This window comes from Phalangium opilio, unplaced genomic scaffold, assembly GCF_054372755.1.
Source record: "Phalangium opilio isolate 3A_F unplaced genomic scaffold, DU_Popi_V2 ptg000113l_1, whole genome shotgun sequence".
Classification (NCBI taxonomy): domain Eukaryota; kingdom Metazoa; phylum Arthropoda; class Arachnida; order Opiliones; family Phalangiidae; genus Phalangium; species Phalangium opilio.
The window spans coordinates 5,269,963-5,295,438 of NW_028324209.1; the positions used below are offsets into that span (position 1 = coordinate 5,269,963).

The 25,476-nt window shown below is 36.2% G+C and overlaps 1 protein-coding gene across 2 annotated transcripts in view; it reads left to right on the forward strand.

Annotated features, from left to right (window-relative positions):
- cpx (synaptic transmission protein complexin) overlaps positions 1-25,476 on the forward strand; it is a 151,623-nt gene that overhangs the window by 45,328 nt on the left and 80,819 nt on the right. The gene's annotated exons all lie outside the window — the stretch shown is intronic.

Genomic DNA, 25,476 nt, shown 5'->3' on the forward strand with positions numbered 1-25,476 from the left:
TGAGTTTGACTTTCCAATAACCTACATATTTACCATCATGTATACATTGGAAGATCCCATATTTTTTATAATATATAGACCGGAAGGCATAAAAACTACTTGAAAGGATATATTATCCATGCATGGGCTTGTTTTTTTCAACAGCATCTTTTCTGGATGCTAAAATCTAAAACTGCTAAATAATCACACCTATTTAAATGGGCTGCTTTTTTGTTTAGGCTGTAGCTCAAACTGTCATAGCTTTTAACGTATTTCAATCTGTAATACCTAACAATGAAAATAGGTTAAGGAATTGTATCTTTCCCTAAATTGCATGGGAATAAGCGTTTTTGTATGTTTGAAGGACCAACATTTGATTGAGGTTCGTTCTGTAGTCAAAGTGATAAATTTATCGAAAAGTCTGCAGCTACTACGACTTTTCTCGTGACGTCACACCCTCCTATGACCAAATTGAAAATCGTCATCTCAGGCCATTCATTTTAGACTAGCTCCTGCCCTCGACTCGGTACCATTCTGTACAACGAAATTTTCAATTCCATAATTTATTTTCTTTGCTGACACTTTTCAGTGCAAATGGAATAAGCCTGGCATTTTTAAAGCAAAGTTTTTGGCCATCAAAAACTGTAGGTGATGCGGATTTCCTATCGGTAAACCCCGGTAGGTCGCTCGCAGTAAGCCCCAGAGAGACGCGCGAGATTTTAAAAGGAAGAAAAATGGGACTCTAGTCAAAATTTATACACGCTGGGGGTTGATTATATGGAGAATACATGTTAAAATGGATCATTTTTGGTACGAAAATGTGGCGGGATGGAACCAAAGGTTTGCGTAAGGGTCATAGATGAGAGAGGTTGACGCATTCGTTGCACCGAAATTTCATGCGCAACGCGTGCACATCTCTGGCATAAATATAAAAATTAAGACGCTTATTAAGAGATTGGTGTTCATTCCTGGTGTGTTTTTTTATCTAAATTTTAATTTATCAGTAACTAGTTTTCTTTCAAACTTCAAAATTGCAAGACATTAGCTGATTAAATTTAGGTGGCTTGAATCCCCCTCTAAAGCGGATAAAATTGTCCAGGGCGGATGTGAAAGTGAAACAACCTCCATTTCCATTAACCTTGTGTGGGATGAAAACTGTATGAAGAGGATAAAAAATTTCCATCAATTATAAAAGCAATTTAGCAGAGAGGGACGTAGGAAAGACTTTAAACCGGGGTCGCGCGAATTTCGGAAGTGAATTATCGCCAAATTTTTCGGTACGACGCGGAAAGTTGGAGGCTTCTTTTTTTGTTATTATTTTTGGGTATTTCATAAAATTAATTATCCTATCTTTTTGACATTTTGAACTTAAAAGCGTAAAACCGGACTTCATACGTACGCCTTTAAGATTAATCTTTGCCAATTTTTGAAAGCGAAAAGATAGGATCAAAAGGTTAAAAGTAGCTGGATTAATTCTAAAATTAAAAAGTTGACTCTACTATATATTTTAGAGGTGTCTAATTTTAGTTTTAACTTGTAATGATATTAATGTTTTCAGTAATTCACCGGCAAATTTCCTAGTCACATAACTTCAGAATAACAGAATTAAACGCTGTTTGTATACGAAGGTAGGAAATTATATATCTATTTTCGCTGCGGTTAACATCAAACTATTTAATTAATCAATGACATCAGTTATTTGAATTGGGAACAGCTTTTGTCTGTCAAATTTGTAATTGAAAGTTTCAGAAACAGATGTTCCCTCGTTTTGTTCAAGTACTTTGAAAAGGCGTTGTTTGCGATTGACGTTGGCTTGCCATCCCTTAAAATGTCTTTTGAAGATTAATTTATTTCCTAGAAGTGAATGGGACCTTTCCATTTAGTGTGTTGTATATTTGGTCCTCGCTTTTGGAATACATTTGATATTAGTGACACCTTAACCGTGTCAAAAGGCGTAGTAAGCGTAGAAATTATTCAATTCTAATGATGTTTAATTAGTATTGCAGAATTAAAAAATATATATGTAATTTTAATTCTTTTGGGCCCCCAGATTTAAAGCCCTTTTGGAGAGATCACGTGGTTCCATAGCCCGACTTTTCGCGTCAATACGGAATATGGTAGATAGATCGATAATTCTCTATATTTTTCATTGTTAATTTTTTGAGCCCAAATCGTTGTGAAGTATCCATGGAAAGTGATTATTAGTTTCGAAGCTCATTTCCTTCGCTGATTGAATTTGGGTGTTTTTGTTGGACCCCACAATCCTTCTTTTCCTTTGTTAACTAATTAAAAAGTGGCGCGGCGAATAGAATTCATCTAAAGGTATAAAATATACAAAGGGAGCTGAAAATAATCCCAAGTTTATATCAAATTTTACAAGCCTTGTTATGTTAACTCATCGGCGAAATATTTAATTAAAAACTCGTACATACAACCCAGCGTTCAAACTCCCTCCTTTTAAACATTTTAGGGTAGTAAAACCCTATCTTCTGCGGGCGTAGGCTTGGTCCCGGGTCCTTTTAGCAAAATTAATACTCTTTTAAACACGCAATTCCGTGGAAAAGAGAGAGCCTTGTTTTGCATCCCCACCTTCATCCCTCGCATCTCTTTATCCCTATCCTCTTCCCGTCTTTTGTCTGTTGTTGGAGTTTCTCCTCAATCTTTTCCTATTTCCAATACAAGTTAGGGAAACACACTTTTCTTTCTTCTCAAGCAAATCCGACACGCGGACAGAATGGGTTTGTTGTTCGAGATTCTAAGCTTCTTTGAACTTTTCCTCCATCCTCTTTCTTAGTTGTTTAGGATCGGTTACCAAGCGTTAAAATACATGCTTTTATTTTTACCCTTGTTTTTAGTCTTGGCCCTAATTGGCAAGACGAGCCCCGCGTTTTGTTCTTTAGTTATAAACAAAGAAATATTCAAATTTTCTAATTCATAAATAATAGCAGAAGTGAGATGAGACCAGAAGTACTGAGCTAACCAAATTCTTCACTCGGCGAAAGTGAATATTCTTGATAAAACAAGAACGGTTGGCCCTCTAGTAGCGGTTTCTGAGTTTTCCCTCCAAAACGTGAGACGCTCGCGGCGGTAGACGGCCGAACTAGATTCAAGGAGCCGCGTCCGTGTTCGGCCGCTTTAGGTTGAGGGGAAGGGGGTAGGAAATGTTTTTGGAACTCGACCAATTTTTTCTCAGTAGTATAGGCGCGATGGAAGCGGCATAAAAATCCTCAAATTTGTTCACTAGTGCCAGGATCTACTATCAATGCTAGAGCCCTTCACTTCTAGTCTCATCTCACTTCTGATAATAGTAGAATTATATAGGAGAGAAATGTACCACAAAGCGAGGTAGTTGTAACACGATTCTTCCCAACTTAATGACTAATCATTAAAAGCGATTGATAATTCATATAGCAAGGAAATAAATATCATAGATCTTTATGATTAAAGTTTAAAAGTAGCTGTTAGAGAATTTTGCTTAAAAACACTTTAATTAATCAAGGAGTTTAATCTAAAAAATTCTCCAAACTTTAAGTTTTTTAGATATATTATACCGGTATAAACGCGGGCATGGTTTTTAAAGTATTTTTAAAACATTAAGCTGAAATGTCAACGGAACCAAGTAAATTACTTTGGGATTACGCCTACCCTTCTTTAAAGTTTACCCTCAAACTTTGACAAGGTAAAAAAAATCCTAATTATCTTTTGTCAATTTTCTCGTCTCAGAGATCTTTCTAAAGCAAGCAACGACAAAAAATTAAGCCCATGGGGGCCTTCCGAAGATATTATCGTTTTTCTGCTTCAACCAAAACTTGTTAAGAAAATCTTTATAAACCAAGCACACACCAATTGCCGTTGGCAAAATTTAATGTCAAGCTAACTTTGTGCTAGATTAAAAAAGGCATTAACTTTTTTAAATGTTCACGTTGCCTCAAAGAACCAAATATGCGTGCTAAACCTAGAGGTGCTATAGTTACATGCAAATCCAGTTTCATTATTGCCATACTTGCTTCTTGTAGCAGACGATTTTTTCAACCCCTTTACACTAACTTTAGCATAGACTTCAAAGTCCTGGATAATCAAGTTACCCGTAGACTTTCTTAAATTAGATTTTAATTATAAACAACGTTTTTTGTCGGCATTTGATCAAGAGTAAAACAACTTGGGAGTAAACAACCCTAACGAGAGAGGGACAATATCTCGGCCCTAGCTTGGCATTCAACTCATGAAGGTCCAATTTTGTCTGTCCTCTCAGCTGGCCACGTAAGCCGCCCAAACTTCAAAAGGACTTGCACGTAACGAGGGTTTGCACGAGCTAGTTAATTTACTCTGGATCACAGTAATAAAGAAATGACAGAGGTTAAAGACGTCAAATCTTCGAGTCATAATGGTAAACGTCAGAAGTAAATCCCAGTTACGCTGGCCTCTCATCACGATACTTATTCCAAGTAATTCCCTCTTAGAAATCACTGCAGCTAACTCCCTCGTAAGTTCGCGGCCCGCTTTTTAGTCTTTTGCTTCATTCCGAACAAGACGCAATTTCTAGCCAAAAGACGAATTCGATTTTCTCCCCAATTTTGATTTCGCTCTTTTCCGAGATCAGAGGAAAATTCCCCTTAGTCATTCGCGCCTTTCAAACTCTCGGAATAAATAATCTCTTCCTTCATTAAAATTCTTCTTCTTCTTAAGTTTTCCGCCCAATAATTGACTGCAACCGAAGTTGGTTAACCCGAAGTTAAGGTCTTCAATGAACATAAATTTCCAGCAATCAACGCGAATCAATGAATATATGTTTTATACTTGATTACTTCTTTTTTAAATATTTTCCGAGTAAAACAATAATCTTAAGTGCAAACCTGTCCTGCCAAACCCATTTATATTCAAATTATTTTAGAGTATCCAAAATGTAACGTTTCTTTTTAAAATTTCACGTTTTTTTTAAATGTTATTTGCATACTAGATGGCAAGAATGATTTTTGAAGTTTAAGTAACTACGTAATTTAATGCAACTAGAACTAACGGAAACCGAGGCACTACGTTGATGAAAACCTTATGTAGTTTCTTGAAAAAAACAGAGGCAAGGTTTTAAAACAGATTTTTTTTGGCTACGTCTGCGGTAGGTTCCCTAAATCCACGGAACTAGCTCTATCCTCGCTTGTTTTAGCTGATACCCCATGGAAAATATCCGAACGTCTCCTACGCTTTTTCGTGAATAAACTTTGACCACGAATCAAAGACGAACCCTTTGAGGATGAATTTTACTCTTTAAGTTCAGTACAGTTTAAAATTTATAAGAAGGATTCCTCTGATGTCTTTCGGGGCAAAAGACCAACGGAAAAGCATTGGATTGTATTAATTCAAGCGAAACTTTAAAAGAGAGTCTTAAGGTGTCTTCACATACATTACCATTCATTTGAATGCCAGTATCTGAGGTCGTGTCTCGTTTGTGAAGCTATCTTTAAGCTTACTTTCTATTATACTGAAACGGGCACTGAAAGGTTTCCCTTTTTTTCTCCAAAATACAAGCTTGGCATTTGAAAAGGTTTCAATTCAACTGAAACCCTTTTAAGCTTTCTAAAGAGAGAACGATGTACGCTTGTAGTTCTTTTTTCTTTCTTTATTTGTTGGTTTGTTTTTAGAGTTTTAGCGGGAAATGAGATAAATGGAATCAGTTGATTGGGTCCTTGAATGAAATGGCGTTGATGGGAACATCTCTTGAGGTTTTTCGTGAATAAACTTTGACCACGAATCAAAGACGAACCCTTTGAGGATGAATTTTACTCTTTAAGTTCAGTACAGTTTAAAATTGATAAGAAGGATTCCTCTGATGTCTTTCGGGGCAAAAGACCAACGGAAAAGCATTGGATTGTATTAATTCAAGCGAAACTTTAAAAGAGAGTCTTAAGGTGTCTTCACATACATTACCATTCATTTGAATGCCAGTATCTGAGGTCGTGTCTCGTTTGTGAAGCTATCTTTAAGCTTACTTTCTATTATACTGAAACGGGCACTGAAAGGTTTCCCTTTTTTTCTCCAAAATACAAGCTTGGCATTTGAAAAGGTTTCAATTCAACTGAAACCCTTTTAAGCTTTCTAAAGAGAGAACGATGTACGCTTGTAGTTCTTTTTTCTTTCTTTATTTGTTGGTTTGTTTTTAGAGTTTTAGCGGGAAATGAGATAAATGGAATCAGTTGATTGGGTCCTTGAATGAAATGGCGTTGATGGGAACATCTCTTGAGGTTTTAAGCGGCGGGTTAAATTAAACTTAATTAGGGTTAATGTAATTAAATTTAACCCTTATTAAGTGACAAGATCGTGGTCTCATCATTGAAATGTTTGCATTTTTTTCCTTTTTTTTGGAAAGAGTGCACTGTGACTTTCAAAAATGTGCATGAACTTTGTAATTGTAAAGATCACTGTAACATAAAACAACTTTTGAAACATTTAAGAGTGCAGTGAGCTTAGGGTGGTAATGCATATCCCCGCTCGCATAAGTTTAAACAGTATTGTGAAATTTCAAATATCCCTGAAGCGTGAAATTGCCAAATATTCGATTTTAATATTAGAGCTAATGGTTTTCGTATAAAGTAATCTTTTAATTTTCTTCGCATTACTATCCAAGACAGTGTCTATCTCGTTATATCACCGCGTACATTTGATATTTCCGGTGTTTGGTTTTGGACTGGACTTTAAATGATGGCTTGCCCCAGCTAAGTCGACCGATGCATCACCGGACTAATGGAAAATTCGGTCAACGACTCTGACTATTGCATCTTTAATGTTATCTTAATGCCCTTAGGGCATACGCGAGCTTATTCCGTATATTCATCCCTTAAAACCTTGGTAGTCGCTCAGAAAGGAAGCCCTGGAAAGAAGGGAAGCTAGACTTATTGGCCCTTGATTCGCGGTACATGGTAAGGTTAAGTTGAGACGCATTCTCGCTACAAATTGACGCGTTCTCTGTCCCTGATGATGATAAATGCTATACCAATTGAAACCACTGGAGCGGTTACTAGATAGGTTTATGTCAGAAGTATATTAAGTCGAAGTAATAAATAGTCTCCCTTTTAATATATTCCTAAATTCCTCCATAGTTATAAATATTATAACGGTATTTTATAACTTTCGGTTATGAAAGTAGGTCTCTGTATCGCAAATTCCAAAGCCCCGGTGAATGAATGCATAATGGGAGCTTCAGGTTTAAATCTGAGCTGTTATTATGTGTGTACCGAATTGAGGCATACTTGAGACTATTAGAGATGCCAGGGAGAAAACTCCGGAATTTTGGAATGCTAACTTGTCTAAGTTTATATGAAAGTATAACGTTAAAGTATGCCTCTCTCGGGATCAAACTTACTTAAACCTTCTTCCTTGGGATTGGTTTAGAGTTAATAAAGTTTGGTACGGCGTTACTAGCCTAGGATGGATTTTAATACGAAAGTATATACTTAGTTCTCAAGCTCAATTTTGATTTAGTAATTCAAAATAACCAAACTGTATATTGGTTGCTACACAATTTTTACACGGTTTTATATCGAAGCTGAAAAACTAAGTACTTTCTTTGGCACGGTACTTGTGGTTCCATTCTTCGATAAGGAACTTGGTACTGTATAGTTTTAATAATTTTACCTCTATAAAACTGTTTAAAACAGTATCGCAAGGTCAATAGTGTTAACGATGGTATACGCAATAGTCTATTTATCAAAGAGCGTTCCCCTAAATTTGCTTTAACCCGTACTATAAACACAAACGTTGGGCAGACCTTCATTAGGCTTAATTCATCATTGTCATAATAATTTGGTTATTCCCAAATGAAAATAACTAATGTCTATTTATTCACGCCCTTCTCTGCAAATAGTATAAACAATTTAGATAATTTTACTTACTTCGGTAGTCGCGGACTATATATTCATTGGGCATCCTTACTGTCTCAAACACTATTGAAGACCTGGAGTTTTGGGACAAAACAAACCGCTCAAATACTATATAACCTGGTCAGAATTAACCGTATTACTAATAAATTACGCGTAATACGGATGGTCTAATTTAAAACCTTGGCAGAGTTAATTTTAGGTGTACAATCAAAGATTCAATTCGTTCAAAGCTAGGCTCCTTCTTGTTCCTAAGCCTTATTTAGAAAGCGATAAGCTTCGTATTTGCTGATATCTCTACCTGATACTGCATGGCTGCAGTGTTTATAGAATTCTCTGTAGGTCAATTCTCTTTTGTTCTATTTCTATCTCTTCGCACCTCGTTAACACCTCCTTTTAATTGATTTGTGGTCGCTTATCCAATGTTTGGTGGCGTTAATTGCGTTAAAAGGGTTAGGGTGGGTTTGGCGTCTGTGTACACCAAAGACCGATGATGCGGTGTATTGTAGGTTTGTCAAGGATAAGGGATAGATCCTTGGCGGTTCTGGTTTCCCCGCGTTTAACATTTTTAAGCGATAAGTTTTGCCATCTCTGCGCAGGGGGATGAAAGACCATTGACGTGGTTGAGATAATGTCGGAAGTAGATTCTTCCGAAGGTATCATATGTACTTGAATCAGTTTGAGTAAGAAATAGGATGGTTCGATCCTGACGGTCATTTTGTTTTTCAAGATGGCCGTGTATTTATAATCAGTGCCCACTCCTAAAGAGTAACTTCCCTAGTTCCCTTGAAACATTTTAGTTTCCATGGTAAATTGATTTGGGCTACATGGACGATTTATCCGTGTGTATATAGATTAAAATTTACGCAAATTTTATCTGATCTAGTTAGAAACTCTATCTTAACTGCGTTGTTTACTAGAATTAGGCCCGGTTTAGGCATAAATCAAAACTGTACTATTAAAGGCCTCGTATACACAAGGAGGGATATTGAAGCTCGGGCTGCTTGGCATATTCAATGAGTGTTGACTGTGATGTTGACACGAACATTGAGATTCTGTTTGGTGTAAAGCTTGTAAGCCTATTCGTCACTGAAGTTGTAACTTAGGATATTCTGGATTGTTAGAAACTGGGTTGAATATATCATGTGTAACGTTTAATCGACGGAGCCAAGAACCCAATGTAACGCGAGAAAACGTTGAAATGTGGCTATATTTCGTTAAAAATGTTTTACTTTTGGTGTATGAATTATACCCGATTTTTATTGCGTTTAAACTTAATTTTCTGCGTGATTTTTAGCGCCTCCCTCATCAAATTGCGCCTGCAAAATTTATAACCGTTATAAGTGTCGTTATTTCTCCCGGAACTTAAGTTGCGTCATCATTTTGAGAGAGAGAGAGAAAGCCATCTTAGTTTTTGAAAATATTCTCTTCATCATTTCAAGGGATAGTGTCACTACCGCTTGAAATAGAACTACTGATAAAAAATATTGACTTGTAAACTGTAATATAAATTTAGTCTAGAATTACTACAAGACAACTTCTACATCGTGACCTAATGACACGCCTATTTTTTTAATGTCAATATAAACATTGGAGGTTATGTTTGAGTTGAAACTCTGCCTTGAAATGAGTAGCGGCTAGAAAACCCATTTCCCATTTTCGTACGGCGCTAATGCCCATTTTACTTATAGAGCATGTACTGTTTCCATAACCCTTTAGCTTGACGATATTCCAAGGCGCCAAGTAGTCTGTTCTTCAAGACCATTAAACACCATCAATTTTAGAAGTTTCATCGCCTCCCGCTAAAAGAGAACACAAATTTACAGCGTGTGTGACACGCCCTGGAATACTGTTATTTTTCTTTCGTGATATTAAACTCATCCTTCAATCAAGTGATGCATCATCAACATTTTTCTTATATACGCGACCCTGGAATTTCATACAGGCCAATGTTAGGTATATGTATCTATAAGAAAACGATCAAAAACTTTCTAATTTATATTCCAATGGGAGGAAGAGGGGGTTTCATATAGAGTTGAGTTTTTTATGTTAGGAGGAATGGAAGGTGTGGGTTTTTTTAGCTTCATCCCTAAATTTGTTTCTAGATGATTCTACTACATTTGAAGCTAGATGAGTACTATGGTTTCTTACCGTTTCTCTTAACGTTTCGACTGGCGTAGTAGTCCTAGTGATGCTATAAAAGCATTCCTAACCCATCTTATTCGATACCTCCTTGGCCTCATCTTCGTTGAATTTTTTTACCCTCCTCTATAAGTAAACGAGCAAGAAAAATGCATCGATCTTGTCCTACTGTACCTGTACTTCTTTCGTTTTTCCGTGTACTACCGCACGCTACTGTACACTATACCGCTATACGCGAGTCCGCGAGTATAAATCACAGTTTTATACTCATTTTTTGCTTCTCTTGCGCCTTTGCAAAAGTATCACAAGCCTCTATATTTTTCTAAAAGTCTTATCGTAGACGCTATTCTTCCATAAGGGCGAGTTAGTTATCAATGTTTTCACAGTAGACCCAGCGGCTATGGAAAATTTTAATTGGATGCCCTTATCACTTGGTTTAAAAGGAAAGGGTCACGCTGGAATTTTAAATTATTTTTTTATCGAAAGAGAATATAAAATAATATACGGTAGGGTATATTAAATATAAATATTAGAACCTTATCTATCTAATATACTAAAGAAGATTTATGGACATTTTAAATAACTTACATGGAGGGTAAAAAGGAGTTTCAAATGATCTGAATAGTGATATATATATATATATATACAGGGAATTTCTCTAAATAATTTTAAAATAAGTTTGAGATTTCATAGAAAATTTTAAATTTGCACTTCCGACCAATCTTGTTTGGAAAACGTACTGGTGAAATGTCCTTATAAAATCTTATTTGTCTAAGCTTTGAGGTTACTGCAATAGTTTGGCTGTAAAAACGTTAAGTATCCTTTGCATAGTAGATAAGTCTTGAACTGCTTTTTCTCTTTACGAACGTTTCCATAAGGTAAATATCCGCGGTACTTTTATTTCTGGTGCATTAAACCAGTGAGATACGTTACAATATATTTTTTTCGTATGAGTCTCCCTCAGGTTTTTTTAAATAAATTAACTTTTTTGCTCTTGGCTTATCTTCCCTTATTCTGGTCGAGGTGGCTTTCTCTGTTAATGGAATTTTTTTAAAAAAAAGCTTGGAGTGTTATTCTTAAGATAAATTTAATTATTGAATAATATTTTAGAAAATTATTATTTAATACTATGGTATTTATTATATAGCATTAATTTATATTGTCAAAGTTGATGGCAAAAATCATTTTTATTCTTCTATTTAGGAAATTCAAACTTTTATGAACAGATTTTATGACTAAATATCAGAGACGCTTATGGCGTATTTTAGGACCCAATTTCTGAATTACCACCATTAGTATGAGACTCAAGATCTAAAGGGATCTGTTAGGACCAAATTTAGCGACCCTAAAAACTCCAATAATAATAATAATAAACTAGAGCCGTATTTTCGCTATTTTAGTAGAGGGGTTGGACTTTAACTAAAAATGTTTGACTACGTCATTCTTGTTGACAATACCTTTACCTTAGAATTTGAAATTATAAAAACATGTCTCGGTGCTCACACACCAAATTTTCTTTTGTCCAACCTCTCGATCGTATTCTGTACCATTACGTTCAGGCGTAATATTTAATGACAAAGGGGGTATAATTTAAGTGTCCCCAAACCCCTAAAAGTGTCTTACAAGCTGTTGACGCCAGCCACTTTCTCTACGACCCCAATTTTGGCGGTCCAGTAAGGCCCCATAAGTTTTTGGTGGGACGTTTTTATCCAAGTATCATACCGAGCAATTACATATCGAATCTAATAATTTTAACTGAAGGTGTGACAAACTGGCAACATTTTTATGAGTTTAGCGCGTATTCCCATTGATCAAGCTGCTCGAAGTCTATTGCCATAATATCATCGCGTACTCCAATCTTTTCTTTGCATGTAAAGTGTTAAGAAATAAGCTATCCTTTGATACCCTCTCCCATCTTTAAGATGTTTCTGCATCCTCTTCCATCCCTCAAAATATTTTCCAGTGCTATTTGGTATTTCCTTTTTTTTTTCATTTTTTCACGGATCGTAATGGGGGGATCGTGCGTAAAGATGCGCCATAGCCCGGGCAAAGGTATGTACAGATATTATACGCAAGTGGGGGAAGAGCGATTTTAGCCCCTTTCTAGGGACTCTGAAATTCTCGAATCATCGAATCCCTTTTCCGAGACATTTATCTGCTGCCACGGAGCGTCACGGACGGCGCTGCTGGGCGATATTTGGGAGAGAGAGAGAGAGAGGCGCGCGGAGTAGCTGGCCCCGGAGTGTTAGGTGGAGGACGGGGGTGACCGTATACCGATTGGTCAATAGTGCACGCTCGGAGCAGCGTTCGCGAGCGCCGCATCCCGGACACGTTTGTCAAATTCTTGCTACCCCCTCTTTTCTCCCAGCTTGGCCAACCCTATTAGATTCCCTGGGCTTTTGACGGCCGCCTCGGCTGCTGCTGCTGGGTAAAAGCGAGCCCGAGCCTCCGTTAGCTCGGCATTCTAAATTTCTACCCCACCCCCGTAACTCCGGCTGGTTTTTTCCCCGACTGCTCGGCTCTTCTCCCCCCTTTATCCCTGCCGCCGCCGAGCGGCTTCACTCCGCCACTGTTCACGGCAGAACTCAAACGTCCGCATTCTCGGTAAGCTCCTAAGAAACAAAGAATATTTTTGGCATGACGCCCGGCTTCGAGTACTCGTGTTAAAAATATTAATCGTTCAATGTCCCCCCATTCGCTATAATCCCCGAGTTATTTCTGTACTCCCATCAACCCTCTCTTTTTTTCTTCCTTTTATTTGGAGAATGTGGGCTTCTTAGTCGAAAGGAGAACCATCCTAAATCCTTAGCTTATCCCGACTTTCGTATATAATTAAGCTAATTTGGTGAATTTATAACTTAGGTTTGTTAATTGTTCTTAAAAGCTCAATTAAAAGGGTTTGGAAATTAAGAAGAGTCGAGATTTTTTTATATTGAATATTTTAGAACCGAATTCTGTAAAATTCGTCTAAAATAGCACTTAATTTAGCATCTGATTTAGAAAAAACTTCATATTATCTTAACTGCGTAAGGTTAATTTATTCTAAGGAAAAACAATTAGTTTTGTTCAAAAACTCGGAAGTTCTCTGAAATGAGCGACAGTGAAGTGTTATTACGATAGAAAAACCTACTTCCCATTTATTTCCGAGACACCCCGGGGAGTAATAAAACGGGTACTCGAAGGAGGCATAATTGAGCTGCAATCGTTGTTTCGTTGTTGTCTGCCATGTCTGCACTATGATGAAAAAAATTGGGACCGAAATTGTATTATGGAGTAGTTGTAAATTTGTTATTTTTAAATACCAGTCGCGTCGAGTACGAGATTTTCCCAAAAACATTAAGCCTAAACGTCGGACCAGTAAACGACGTTTATAGTAAGAGTAAAAAAAATGTTGAAAATACACGTTGCTTTTTGTTGTGAACAAATAAAAAATGTAAACTTGTATAGTTCGTATACTTGTAATAGTTTGTTGGTTGGATATTCTAGATATTAAGCCTATTTATTGTGTGTGCCCATTTAGAGTAGATTAGTAGTCTGTAGGTTTTCAATTTGTGGTTCTTGTCTAAATAAAAAAATCCCTCTCGGTGTGTTGCGGGTAACGTTTCTACAGGCGCTGGTACGGTTAACATTAGGATATTTGCCCCTTTAAGTTTGCTTCACCCTGAGCATCGAAGTGCGGCGGGTTAAACATTTCTACAGGCGCTCGTACGATTAACATTAGGATCTTTGCCCCTATAATGTTACTTTTCCTAACATCGGCTGTTGAACTGTTAAAACACTTCGGCTCGTAAACACGCTATGAAAAAAATTCTTTTTTTTTTGCAAATAATGGTTCAAAGACAAACCAAATTTTATAGGAAAGATTCTTGTTAATAAGCACCAGTAAAAACTGAAGAAAGGGTTAAGGACCTGCTCCCTTTAATTTTTAAACCATTTTAGTAGTGTTAAAGGTGCCAATAAACACTGTAAAATTTAAATAGACCATACCCATTTATTGATTATTTATTATGTATAAAAAATTCCTTTTTATATGCTTTTGATATGAAACTTATATTAAACAATTAAATTGTCCATGATTTAATTTACATTGAGCTGAACCAATAAATAATCCGTGTGAGATCAGGGAAATTATCTTGGGAATCTTTAAATAGTGGAGACAAAATCGAGTTTCAAATCCATTATTTTTCTTGAATGTAAAGATATCAGACATTATGGATTCTTGCTCGTGAACCATTTTTGTCTTTCGCGTTGCACAGTAATGTTATGGAGCTATTTCATCTGAACTTGTAAAAAATGTTTGTCGTAATCTACATCTTACTGCAACGACAATTAGATTTCGTATGTAACCTTACACGCCTTATACCAAGATTAATTAGGGTCCATCTATATTCCAGCTAATAGATCACTATGCGCGAACCCTACACTTTTGCCTTTGTAGCCTTAATACCGGGGATCAAGACTGTTACGTTAAATGAGCTCTATTAAGGCCATCCTGTTCATCTTATTAGACACATGACCAATACATTAGCCATCCAGAGAAGCGGATACGAACCGAAGCGAGATCCAGCAAATTAACTTTATGTATAGGACAAACTCGGTTCACCATGTAATAGTTAATAGTGCTGGGTGTTAACAAAACATGCCAGTTTGTTTTCTCGTTGCCTTTCTCTGTATTACTTGTATTACTTGATTCCGCAGTGTTCCCAAACCCCATACATCCATTAAGGCTGGCTAATTATTTTAAATCCTGAAATAAACTTCGTTACTGGTATGGCTAGACAAACCCACAATCAAGGGTCCCAGGAAGATAAGCTTGCCTTGTCTAAAATTATCCTCGTTCTAAACCAATTTATAAGTATGGTATTGGTTAAAAGTGGTCGACTAAAAACTAATAATTAAAAATTGCAACTTGACACTGTTCAGGAAGAACCACGGTCCAAAGTTCCCTGATTTGATACTTTTAGTTTTTATGAACTAATCGATGCAATCTGAACTGATTCAATCCTCTTTTATACGTAACAGTTTTCTTAAAACACCCCATCGTAAGAAAGAAGTGAATTATAAAATTTTTAAAGTGGGGTCAAATGGGGTCACAATAACTGGTTTCCGTTGACCTAGTACCATGCAAAATAAAGTGGACCCTTGAAAAATCGTCAATTTTACTAGCATAAAAATGTTTCATTTTATAATGATTCATGGAATAGATAATTCCACCATGTACCTTAGATTGTAGAGTGTTTTACCCTATCCTCTACCTCTATGGGCCATTATTAAAGTTAAGCGGTAGTAATTTATGTCGTTAAAGTTAATAATGGGTGAATTATGAAAGTGATAACGTATTTTTCTTTCCTGACCAAGGCTTAAGGGGTATAACTCAAAATAAATTAGTTAGCATTAAAACCCACTCTCCGGAGCTGCGTATATCAACTCCAGACATTTTATAAGCTAAGAAAAGTCCCCCTATTGTTCTGGTTCATCTCATATTACTTCTAGATGGATAGCCAATAAACTGAGCTAGTGATTAAGACATTATTCCAAGCATAGTTGCGTAGGACGATGAAAGAAAAAAATTTCCCATCTCTCTGTGTTCTTTTTCTTTCTTGAGAAAGATGGGGTTGAATGGCATAATGTGGCTTTTTTATGGAGAGGCAATATTTTAAAACAATTTTTATTACGCGTAATTTGCATAGAAAGAAGATTATGGCTAGCCCAAGAAGAAAATTCTAATAAATTTCTTTTCCTAATGCTAACGTCCTCCTTTTTTTCCTAATTTAATTCGATGCGTTTGAAAAGCTTTGGGAAATTGTATATAAGGTGTTTCTGATAAGTCTGCCATAAATTAAATTGCGTGTTCATGGCGTCAAACTGTGTGGGAAGTGTCAATGAACATGAGGTCTACAACGTTTGGGTACGGAGATATACATAGGAACCCAAACATTGGCAGCTAAAACAAGGTGTATTTAGCTTTACTTTACCAGCGTATGCACACTTCTACCCATTTCATAGTACACTTCTCCTAGATAAAGGTTGAATACCCAATAAGGTTCTTAGATATACGACTGTTGAAAGCTGGTATGTCTTGCTAATACTTGTTTTAGAGACCAATGCTTAGGAGACCATATCTTCGCAACTAAACGTTGTAGACCCCATGTTCTTAGCCATTTTCTACTCAGTTTGACATGACCATAGAATAGTAGACCAAAAATGCTGCTCAGTCTTTGTAGGAGACGAATTGTCGACAAAATTCCAATCGGCGTTTCATCAAAAATATTTGACTAATACCGATTTCAGGATTATGAGTTGAAGAAAAACTATTAGATAACATTTAAGGTGTTGGTCTTAAAATGGGGAAACACAATTACATCACCATTAGTGCTTACTTAATGCCACTACCGGGTCCTGCTTTGCCTTTCAAACACGAAACGTAACGGAAGTGAAATAATGGATACGAAAACGAAATAAGCGAGTAAACCATTTTTTTGCTTTTGCTTTCGTTACACGTACCATTAAGCAAATGTAGAAGCGTGTTTATGCAAATTAAACGAAATGGAACACATTATCTTGAAGTATAATAGATGGGGTTCTTATAACTGCGTAGATTTGAATAAAGCGCGGACCACACCTTGGCTATCTAGTCAATTTTATGGGAACGGAAATTGAACCTATTATTAGATTAGGTGGAGTTCAATTTATAACGGAACACGACTCTGAATTCTAAAGAAATACAGGGTGGTTTCTGAAAGTCTGTTACAAATTAATGGGTGTTTTCTATTGGTCAGTGTGAGTCAAAAAATATGTACGAAGCTCCAATTACCTAAGTTTTAAACCGCCCCAATTTGAGGTACACGTCACGCGAAATTTCCTTCGCAAATCACGAAATATAATTTTTATAAATTGATGTTTGGATTACGTTTCAACATATGTGTCACTTTTCAATAATTATGAAAATATTCTTCTGTTTCAACGCATGGTTATTGACTGTTATACATTATTGACACACAAATTGTGTGGTCCATGTACTTCTTTGAAGGTAATTCTAGAGGTTAAAAGCTTTAGGACGGTCGGTTAATTCTCAAATAAATAAATAAATAAATAAATAGAATGTACTTTTTTTTTACACCAATACAATGCAGTCGAAGAGACAGCTAGTGTACTTATCCAAACTTTCCCGTAAACGCAAACCCCTTTCAAACAGCAAAGCCTTGTTCTCCCGAATAGCCAACAACAAGCTTTTACAGAAAAACCAAAAATAAGGGACATATCCGGTCTTGAGTGCTAAAATAAAAGAAAGATGAAATGAAAATAAAGAAAAAGTATATATAGGAAGAATCGGATTTTATATATATATATTTTTTCTATACTTGTGTGAAGTAAGAGATCCGCCGGTTCGTCTCAAAAGCATTCTTTCTTTTTCCTCTCTTCTTTGATTTGGGTTTTCTTCAAACAATCTCTTTTTGTTAGGAGGCCTAGTTTCCACTTTGTCTTGGTTTTTCTTTGAAGCTGGTCACGCCATTCTCTTCTTTCTTTCTGCTCTAGTTGGCCCTTGTATGGATACTCTATTTTTTAGGCCTTTTAGATTTAACTTCTTCTCTATTCTCAAGATAGTTAGATCTACCAGGAATTAATTTATTTACACACTTTAATAGAGGAATTTTAAATTTTGACTTAGATGTACAGAATAGGTTTAATGTATATTTAATTCAGAAGTAATATTACGAGGAAGCTTTACTCGGAGTTCAATGTATTATTTTCTTCAGATTGTATATAATTAGACCAAGCTGCTCGCTTTAAGAATATAATTCCCTTTTATTGTTTTTATTTAATTTTTTTTCCACTTTATATTTTGAAAGTCTAATGGCTGAAGTTTTCTCAACACTTCAAAATTTACTTTTAACAGAAGGAGATAATAGAAGAAGGATGACACTCTGTGTCTTCTTAATACATTAGTTATGTAACATGATTCTTCCCAGGCTCACCCTATTTGTTTGTTCTCCTGCTCATCAAACTTCAGATAGGCATCGCGCCATGGGGTGAATTCTATAACTGTTTGATGCTAAATCCTCAGCAATCAACCCATAAACCTCGTCTTGACGTGGGACAAAAATCCACAAGCATGCGCCTTGGCAAATAGTTAAGCGCTAATAGAGTAATGATGAGGGAACTATTTATCGCGGATGTGATTCGGTTTAGTAACCTTGCTCCAAATGTTGTGATGTTGGGATGAATCATGTTAAAATTGACCCGCTTTGTGGTACACTTTTCTCGAAGATAAGTGTTATATAATTCTGCTTTTAATAACTAAACCTTCATAAATCCAACACCTACCAAAAACTCTAAGCCTAAAGTTTGCAAACATTCAGGAGTTGACACTTTTGCATAAATCATTAAAGTTTAAAACCACGATGGAGAAATGGCCATTATAACTCATACGCGGATGTAAACCATGTTTTTTTACCTTGTATCTTTGGAATAGATAATACTAAACATAAATATGAAGTTTCAGCATCCATCTGGGAACCATAAATTCAAAAATCCGTATAGAGAAAAACCGCAGCAGCCGCAAAATTACTAACCATAAATCCGAGACAAGGTCTGCCTTGTTCTAATCAATACATCCGCATCGTATCGTCACAAGTCATAAACCTAACAAAGTCTAAAGGAGTAAAGGAACCATAGGGATAATTCCTTCATTTTGGAATATCCTTCGTCGTAACCTCTGATCCCTAGATAGGCCTATCTTCCGCGGTTTATTTTTTTTTATAAGTAGACAAGGCTTAGCAGAATCGATCCATCTACGGTCTTTTTACGCGTACAATTCTCAGTTGCCGTATAAATATTAAATTGGCTGAAGATAAAAAGGGGTAAGGAAAGATTTCGTATTCCATATACAAGGGTCCATCTTTCTTTTTGGGGGCCCTCTTATATTTGTTCCGGGCTGCTTCCGCGGTAATTTATGACCTTATCAGGAAACAAAAATAATTTCCTAAGGCCTTCCTTTACTTCCCATGGGGCCACAGATATTCGTTACTAAAAGTAAGAGGTATGGTATTTGCAATTGAGAAACATGACCTTTGAACCTTGGCCGTGAAACGCTTGTCCGTAAAAATTTCACGGAGAAGTTAAAGACCTTTAAATTAATCGAAATAAAGTTTAGTATGGAATTTAAAAATATACCAATGCTCTCATAAATAAAACCCAGGAAACTGACGTGAAAATACGTCTTACCGACCTTGTTTAGGGAAAATCAATATTTAACATCAAATAGTGGTCTTTGCTTCCACAACTTGAAGCGATCCTACAGCTAGTAAGATGCATTGGCCAAGCTTTTGTCTGTTGGTTTTCCCTTTCCGTTGTGGGTAACTTTCCCTTTTTCTTGGATTTGGGTCGAGGAATTTCCGAATTTCATCCGAAAGGGTTCCGCCACCGCAAAACGCGATCGAATATCTCATTTTTCGACCGGGTACGTTTTCGCCTACTAGATAAATGAAGGGATCAGTTTAGGACCCTGATGGCTTTTCCTCTCTATACGCCTAGAAAAGTTTCAAGGGTCCTAAACTTCCTGCCAAAAACATACGACCATCCAAGCTGCTATAGCCACCAATTTATTATCTTGGCATACTGCCCATGCAATCAAGAACTTATATAAAAGACCCTTGGTTTCCATGAGCTCAAATATTTTGCACTGAACGCGATGCACGAGGGAACCGGAAATGGTGGGAGATAGAAATAATGAGGTCAGACCAATTCCACATTTCAACGTTCAAAACTCTCTTCTGGGTTCTTGGAGCGCCAGTTTCACATTTTCAACTGGTATTTTCAAACCTGAGCGTTGCTAATGATGTTTAACCATGCGGTACAAGACAAACATGAAATTTAATTCATAAATTTCGTGTATTTTCATGGCCCTTTCCTTAGAAAATGAAACCATTTTTATCCTTGGATTTTAAAACGTTTGTGAAATTTGAGCGTTTATTTGGCGCTGCAACCTTTTTAGTTTTCCTAAAGATTATTATTCTCCGATTCGACTGAAATGTTGAAACTTGAAACCCCGATTCTTGACTGCATGCACTTCAACTATAATTAATATTTCCACTGAATTTGGAAATTTAATTGTTGTGTTATTGTTACGAATGGTTTTGCAAACACGCGTCAGATCGAGTTTGAATGAAATTTTAATATCCCCTCAGTCAAAATTTCACTTACGTTGGCAGTAATCATATACTTATATGTCTAATAGGGAGGATGTGGCTGGAACTTTGTATCTAAAATTTTGACACCTGTCCCCACTGAGTGAAGTTCAAATGAAATTTAGGGTAAAATTATTTCCTTGAAAACTTCAGGGACATTATTTAATAATTATAATTACTTTAGGTTATAAAATATTTTAAATTAAATTAATTTGGAAGAGAAGGTTTTTCTATAAGTTTGCAATTCCAATTATACATTTAAATATAATTATATGGCAATAATAATAATAATTATTTTTGGTTATAGTATGATTGAATTGAATCGATTTGGAAGGGAAGGGTTTCTATAGATTTGTAAATTTAATTAGACGTTTAAACATAATTTAATGTCAATAATAATTATTATTTTAGGTTGTAGTAAAATTTAAATTAATTAAATTCACAAGAGAAGCTTTGTAAATCTAAGTATACTTTTAAACAAAAATTGAATGTCAAAGCAATAATTTCAACTGTTGGTTTAGACTCTTCTGACCTATTTAATTCTTATCCAATTCGAATTAATCTTTAGACCACAATTAATTCTCTCCAAACAATGAACAATCTCTTTCTACTAATATAAATTTAGAAATCCATTTCCTGAAGTAAATCGCATTATTAAACTTTTCTAACATAATCCAAACCGAAACAACACGGAATCTTGAATTTTCAAGCATATTCTAACATCGGTACTCTTAATGGAAAGTTAAATAATTTAGAGTCGATTTTCCTGAAAGATTTGAAGAAATGAAAAGCAAGCAAATGCTGCAATAATTAAATAGACTTCGTGTCGTGGACTTCCGATGCTGTTAAATTCAATTTCAATTGAAAGACATCACCTACATTCTAATTTTCTAAAACGCTGGTTGACCAACAATAATTTCCCCGCATTCCATATCTCTCATTTCCACCTAATGTCCGTAACCCTTCCTATATCTGTATGAAAAAGCCTCGTGTATGGGGTAATGTCCTCTAGGTCTAACTGGGTAATTGATATAATACGACAAACAGCAACCGCCGGTTATACAAAGTGTGGTTAGTTTTGGACAAGGGGAGCTAGGAAGGCGGAAAGTTCGAACCATTGCAGGGGTAACATCACATTTAGGCTTAACCCTTAACAATGCCTGGTGACGTCATAGGCACTATTGATCGGAAAAGCAGTTAGAGGGGAAAGATAGGAAGGCAGTACCATTTCCGAATAGAAATTCGATTTGAAACGAGGCCAAGTGTACGTTCGCTTCTACTGTAGCTCTGTGCAGGAAGAGGGGGGTGGGTATACTGTTCTCTACGCGCGTTATAAACTCTAATCTCTGCTGAATCAGCTCCAGTTTCTGCACTCTGCGCTCCATCCCTTTCCTCTTCCTCTCTGATGCTAGAGACTCGCTCGCTTGCGCTAGTCCAATTGATTCGCGATAACGTTGCTCTGTCCAATATGCGTCGTGGAATGAAGATAAAGGAAAAGCAAATAATTTTAATGAATATTTGTTATTAGGAACTATTTACGAAAGGATTTTGAAATGCCTAAAAATCAATGTTTACTGGTTGGTAAATTCCCATTAGTTCATTTGTAAACAACCTCTTGAGCAGAATGTCATCTTAACCATAGAGGATGTACAGTAGAGGAGTATGCAATTGTTGTATTCAGTTCTTATTCAATTTTATGGAGCTACTTTCGGCTCTCGTTTTCTTGGTGGACACGTGATTATCTTTGTCTGAATACCACTTCCCATCTCCATACGGTAAAGCGGACGATATTTTTCAACCAATGATATCTCTTGTACCGAAAGTAATCATAACCCAATAGGGAAAAAACCGGAAATGAATAGGCCTAGTAAAGATTTGGCAAAATATTCCCTAAAGGCTAAAGTGTCTACTCCTCAACTGTGTATCCTCTATGTCTTATCGTACCTTCTTCTCTATTACTCCTCTGTCATTGGACGCTCTAAGGACCTTTAGTTTATATACGACAATCGATATAGTATAGGTTCGTAAGCGATAAGCTCTAGACTAATGTGATGGGAATACAATAAATTTCAACTTGAAATATCACCACGTACGAAGTTAGGCATTCTATTATCGCTTACCTTTGCTTTCGTCTTCAAAGATATAAGATTTAAGCATCTTATAGAAATAGCACTTGCTATCGTTTGAAGATGGAGCGTCTGGAAATGCAGACCCTTATGATCTATCGAACCCAATTAATCCTTCCTCGCAAGATCTTTAATTTCATTTTGATTTAACGACGTTGAGTTTTAATTGCCTTTGCTAGAGCTCTCGAATTTTGTAAAAATGCAATTGCATCACGCACAATTTCTTAACGTGGCACATCAACTATACTTGATGACAATCCTGTTGACAAATTAGAAAGAAAACGCCATGAAGGGGAGGTAAATACAAAATTAAGGGAAATTGACATCAAATTCGAAAGAAATAGAACTCCTAAAATTTTAGTTGGCGCATGCGTAAGAAGAAATATCAAATTTTCATAAATTTTAATAATTGAATATGCAATTGCACACTCGTCGGAGGCTATTTCTACGCGAATCATTTTAGCAAACGCGAAAATCCACTTCAGAAGTAACCGAATTATCTACGCCCTCTTTCCTTTCGTTTGGAGCTGCAGTCCTCGACGAAGTGAAGAGTGCGAGTTAAGGGGGCAGATGTTCACTTTCTCAGAAAATCTAAATAGGGAACACTAAATAAATATCCCAATTGGGAAACAAGGAAGGCGAGACCCTTCACTTATTCTCACTATGCAATCAAGATAAAACAAAACCAATATCGGATTGTCTACCATTGGGTCGAATCCCATTGGATCGAATGTCTCGTTCGACCGAATCCCATTAGACCGAATACCGCAATTTGGGCGGTTTTCCAATCATGAATTTTCCTTTCAATCCTATTTTTCTATTGATTTTCCTATTAAACTTCTTGTTATTGCAGAAAATACTAAACCAAACGTAACCTAATATAACAGTAATGTTTTGGAAAAGGCATATTTTTGGAGAAGTCAATGAAGCTAAATTTCAATATTTTGGAAAGGCGTAACATTGTTAAATGATTTATAAATTATTACTAACCTAATTTAACCAAACCTAACCTAACATAGAAGTAATGTTTTGGAAAAGGCATATTATTTGAGAAGTCAATGAAGCTAAACATCAATATTTTGGAAAAGGCGTAACATTGTTAAATGAATTATAAAATATTACTAACCTAACCTAACCTAACCTAACCAAACCAAACCAAACCTAACCTAACATAACAGTAATGTTTTGGAAAAGGCATATTATTTGAGAAGTCAATGAAGCTAAATTTCAATATTTTGGAAAAGGCGTAACATTGTTAAATGATTTATAAAATATTACTAACCTAACCTAACCTAACCAAACCTAACCAAACCTAACCTAACCTAACCAAACCTAACCTAACCAAACCTAACCTAACCTAACCTAACCAAACCAAACCAAACCTAACCAAACCTAACCAAACCAAACCAAACCAAACCAAACCAAACCTAACCTAACCAAACCTAACCAAACCTAACCTAACCTAACCAAACCTAACCTAACCAAACCTAACCTAACCTAAACTAACCTAACCAAACCTAACCTGACCAAACCCAACCTAACCTGACCTAACCAAACCTAACCTAAACTATCCTAACCTGACCAAACCCAACCTAACCTGACCTAACCAAACCTAACCAAACCTAACCTAACCTGACCTGACCTAACCTAAACTAACCTAACCTAACCTAACCTAAAAATAAAATTGATTTTCTTATTAAACTTCTTGATACTGCAGCAAATAATATGTGTTCACCAATAACATTCTTCAATAAATTTCAGAAAATAACTTCCATTTTTGGAAATTGTCTAACCCTAACCTAACCATACCTAACGTAATCTAACCTTACCATTAAGAGATCTCCCTCCCAAGTACTGACGGCGCTCGATGCTGCTTAACTTCTTCGATCATCCAAATCACTTTATCCATTGCGCTACTGGAGCCCGGCAACTCAAGGAAAACGCTATGATTTTATATGTGTAAACCCATCCCATTCAGTCGAAAGCTCTTCCATTTAAATATTCCAATTCAGTAGAAAATCGCTCTTTGGGCTATAAATTGTTTTAAATTTGGCTACAATTTTAGAAATTTGAATTCGATCCAACGGGATTCTATCCAATAGGATATTACCCAATATCGCCCTACTAACAGCTCGTAAGATAAGTTTCACAACAATTTTGAAACGAACCTATTATTTCAAAACGTCGAATAATAATAGACTTACTAAAAGTTGTATGAACCCTGTACGACAAGGCTTACCCGTTTAAAAAAACATTATAGCTTCAGGACTTTCACCGTGTACTGCCCCCTCCTGTTTACTTAAAAACATTACGAAGTGGGAAGGGCAATATGAAACCAAAGACGCATCACGAAAGAGAAAATATTGAAGGCATTAGAGATACCCTTCGTGATAGAAGTTCATTTACAATTTAGCTCAGAACCTCCTTAATAGTTGCTAGTCAGGCTAAACGCTTTGACCGCTACTCCGTTAAGTACTATGAGGCTACAAGAACGAGGTCACTCGTTAGTAGAGTGAAAGGTAAGGTACTATGAAGATCTTAATGCTGTTTCACTGCCAGGAGAAATTGGAAGGATAAACTCTCATATTTGGAAAGGATAAGGCTGCCAGGCCTCGTTAGCAGGGAATTTATTAGCTAATTTTCTTGTAAAGACTGGATGGAAGCCTAGTCGTTAAGTGATATGTACTTTTTTGATCGATATCACAACTGCGGGGCGAGTCTGCTAAAGGTGAATGGGATTGCTTAGCGTCTATTATGGATTAAATATATATATACTCTTGTATGTCTGAAGGTAATGGCGGATTTCTGTCATCGAGGCAAACTGGTTAGGAGTACTTGGAGTAGACTGCGGTTAATCCATAAGTTATATTTAGTCGGTCGTTTGACTTGGATGTCTTTGGGGTTGACGAAAGGTCATAAGATGAAAACTTTTAATTTTCTATGTATGGGACACCCCAATGTACAATTGCTTACGTCGATTTTGCTGTTCAACCAGACTGTTTTATATCGCATGCGCACTGAGCTGTTTTCGCGCATTTCAAGCTTAGCGTATAGATTATAAAAAATACTTCAATGTGAAATGATACACCTGAAAATTTATAAAAGATACTCTTAAAAACACCATGTGAATATTTAATCCTAAATGAGCATGCAACCATCGCAATATTCGATAAT